Source organism: Magnolia sinica, chromosome 18 (genome assembly GCF_029962835.1).
Source record: "Magnolia sinica isolate HGM2019 chromosome 18, MsV1, whole genome shotgun sequence".
Taxonomy (NCBI): Eukaryota; Viridiplantae; Streptophyta; class Magnoliopsida; order Magnoliales; family Magnoliaceae; genus Magnolia; species Magnolia sinica.
The window spans coordinates 3,550,776-3,555,055 of record NC_080590.1 but is presented as its reverse complement, the minus strand read 5'-3'; positions in this window follow the sequence as shown (position 1 = coordinate 3,555,055).

Genomic DNA, 4,280 nt, shown 5'->3' with positions numbered 1-4,280 from the left:
GGAGGTGTTTCTCCTCTTTTATAGAGGCTGTACGATGTGATAGATCGATTCGCACGAGGATATACTGCTGTAGCGATTCGCAGCACATGTGCCTACGTGGAACGCGAAATACAGATCCATACCATTGAAATGCCCAGGAACATATTTTCAAATTTCGTTTTTACCTTGGAGACGGGTGTATTACGAAAATGGACGGCTGGAAGGAAAAAAACTGTCCGGCTAAATTCAATGTAAGTAGTAGGTGGCCCATCCGATTATTCTACCTTTTAGAGTATTTTGTCCGACGCATATTCAGGTCTCATCCTTCTGATGAACGTCTCTGATCGGAAACACGTACCCATAGCTGGCACCGGCTCCTCCAATCGCGCCTCTCGTGCTGTTTTGCGTGGTCAGCTTTTCGAGGTCGTAGAACGGTGGGGCATGAGGATCTTGCTCGGTTCAGATCACGCGTGCTGTTGAGGCATGCCCCCGGCACGACGTATTGCAGGAACCTTTGATCGGTGACATGCAAGAAACGGACGGATGAGAAAGAAACAATCCAGCCATCCGTGATCGAGGAATAAGTTCCAACGGCTGGATGTCCAGGATCTTTCAATCTCTGTAGATTTCTGTGGTATCTCCCATCCACCATATGACCCATCCGAACGACGGCTGATAAATGGCCCACAGCTGTACGGACACGAGATACCGGACGTGCATGACTGGAGGACGTGGCGACCTGAACGCATACAAGCAACCGGACACGGATTTCCTGCGAAAGGCGCAAGGATGCTGGATGGGACCAACGAAGATGTTTGTGAGAAGTCCACCGGTCCATCTTTTTTGACAGCTCATTTTAGGAAATGTGAAAAAAAAAAAAAAAAAAAAAAATATGAGTTGATCCAAAACTAAGTGGTCACACTGGAGGGAAAATTGGGGAAAGAAATTCCTACAGCCGAAACCTTTTTAGGCTCCACTTTGATGTTTATATGCCATCCAAGCCGCATTACCACTCGATGAAGTGAAAATACCAATAAAAATTTTCCCGACACAAAAATTTTTATGGCCCCGAGAATATTTCAATGATTCACACTGAATCCCCACTTTTTCCTCTCGTGTGACCCACTTAAGTTTTGGATACACATAATTTTTGTTATAATGTAATAAAATGATATCTCAAAGCGGATGAACGGGCTGGATTTCTCAAAAACATCTCTGTGGGCCCCACCCAGCATCCTTATTCAAAACTCCATGCAACAGTTTTGCGCAGTAAATCCGCGTCCCAAGCAACCCAGCCTGGAGCATGTCTTTATGAGAACGTCTCTTGTCAATCGCGATGGAAGTCCATCGCTCTGGCGGTTTATGAAAGAAAGTGCCATCCCTTACGCCCATCTTCAAGCGCCACACTCATACGCATTACATGTTCCGGCTTGGCAAGCGTGTGTAGGATCCAGTACGTTCATAGTCGGATCTGAATGCTCCTCATCCGAAAAAATAGGCAGATTCGAGTATCAAGTGGACCACAGAAGTTCAAGAATCAGGAAATCGGAAAACTGATAGCAGCGGTTTCCATTCATTTCGCAAGTGTCGTCGCCTCATACGTAGGCCAGACTGATTTCAGATTAAGAAATATCCTGTGAGAGGAGCATCAACGTCCGAAATCGATAACACGTGTGTCGTGCTGGCACCTGTGATGCATTTTCCACTACCGCTTGAAAGGTGGGTTCGCACTCCTCACGTATTAATGAGAATATGGGGCCACCTGGTCAGATGATCCACGCCATCCATCCAATCTTTTTCTTTCAAGAAGTGGGCCGCCTGATGCTAAAATACACGCCAACCAAACAATCTTAGCCATCTGATACATGGACATTTTTGCATTGGACGTGGACCACTGGACCTTCTCATATACAAGCTTGAAGACCATCAGATCGGACGATCAGAAACCTCTAATTGATTTTTCTTACCATGGCCCACCCATATTAGCTTACTGGACGGCCGTCCAATCATGCAGCCACATTGGCCCTTCCATGAATGGGCAACCAGTGTACATCAGAGCACAATCCACCGTAGATGTATATTACTTCAAGAGAAGGTGTGGGTGGTTGCACCAAGATTCCCGGCACATGCGTAAAGGATCTGGACCATTCATCAGATGAAAATGATCAGGTTACTTGTCACGCAGGCCATAGCTGTACGGTGGATGTAGTTCCCCCATCGTCTTTTCCAACCGCCCATTTCTCTCGTCTACGTGTGATCCACCAGTGGGCCTGCGTGATTATTGGAGTATCTTATGTTCATGGTGGGCTGCATCTGATAAGTGGATTTGATCTCGCACAAGTAGGCCACGTGTCACTTCGTCAGGAATCGCCTAGTCGATCTCTCTCGCGCGACTCTCCCTGGCCTACGTGTGTTAAAAAACAAAAAGTCCTGTCTTTGCTTTTGCGGCTTGGGAATGCTTGGAAGCAAAGAAAGGAAGCGCGTTCGATCTTTGGCAATGGGCCGGCTGGCTCGACCCAGCTTTGGACCCGACTTGGACCCGTGATGGGCATGGACCGCAAGGTCAATTTCCGGGTCGGCTCAGGTCATTTTAAGGCGACCGGACCCGGCCAACTTAACATGCACGTTTGTTTCCTTCTACAAGTATCCAATTCCAATCCTTGGTTAGATAACCCATGCATCTTGAGTGTAGACCGTTGGATTCTACTAAATAGTTATTTCTTTGTGCACGTGCAATCCACTTATCAATGGATAGATTAGAAACATTTAAGTGACAAAATAGGAATTTTATCAATTTTTGTGCAGAGCCGAGTTAGGCCTAACCAATGTTTTTTGAGCTTGGACTTAAGCTTAAGGTGCTAGGTGCATTCGAGCTTGGGCCCAGGTTGAGCCTGGGCTAGCCTGGTGCAGCCCAAACCCAGCCCATTACCTCCGGACATGATTGCGCATTTTCGGCGAATACATTTTGATAAGTGGGACCCATTTTTTGATTCTTAGAGTCTTGGATTGTTCTGCCCTGAGGCGGATGAAGTGTGCCACAAAAAAGTTTCCCAGACTGGAATGGTCCAGAGCCCAATATTCCAATCAAATGCCATCTAATAAGTCTAAAAAATTATTTTCACGGATGGTACATGGATTAGACATCCACATGAAATTTGGAAGGATGGGAGTTGCATGAGACTATTAACAGCTGCCCCTGTCGGGCAATCCTAGGCATCATTTTTCCTAGTTGAATGTTGATTATTAACTTGTATTCATCAATCATAAAAAAATGTGGGTAGGGGAATCTAGCCACATTAAAGCTTTCTGTCCAAAAAAATATAGCTGTCCACATTTGACATTTAAGCATTTGTGCCTGCTTGACAAGTAGACTAGCTTGATAGCGAATTATACCAGTTTGGCATCCCTCTACAAATCCTAAGTACTTACAAGCTGCCATTGGTGGATTATCTACACACAATATCACTTGAAATCTAAGAAAATTTCAAGAGAGATGTTTATGTGAGATTTTGGAATACTTATAGAGAAAGGAAAAACCATTATTGTACAATGATTATATGTTTGGAAATACCATGGTATGTTGACCCTCTAGTCCTTTATTTCGGATCAAATTTCTCTTCTAAGAAAAACATTGTATTAAGTGAAACTTATGTTTAGTGCATCATGGCATCAAATTTCATAATTGATGCCCATCACCTATATGCATATGCAACTCAATTGTCACATATGGATGTAGGGCTTAGATAAAATACATGCATCAATGTAGGTCGATAGGACTATATGAGATGATAGCCGGATTAATCCATTCTTTTCCGTTGTTTTCAAACGTGGGATGGCATTTACATCGCACCAAATGCAATTCCATACTACCTGATCCCATGTTTCAAACAGACTCTAAAATCATCAATTTCTTTATCCTCTTCCAATTTCTTCACTTTCGTAGCATTTGTTTTCTTCGTTCCTCTCCACTACCTCTCTAATATCCGTTCGAAGCATTGAGACCAAAAGATAAGGGAGGACCAAGGGGATTTTCTCATCTTATAGGGTTGTTAGGATGCAGGCAATTTTGCATTGGTGTGAGCTGTCTATGTAATACTTCCTTGGATAGCTTATCCTGGTCATGCTGCGATGGCTAGCCATTTTTCGCTCCTCATTTGCTAGACGCCATGGAACATGGAGTCAAAAATGGACAGTGGCTAGGGCTGCAGGTTGGGTTTGGGTCAACTTGAACCTGGCTGACCCAACCGAAGTTGGGTCAAGATTTTAGAGTCCTTGAGTCGGGTTAAGGTTGGGAAATTAAC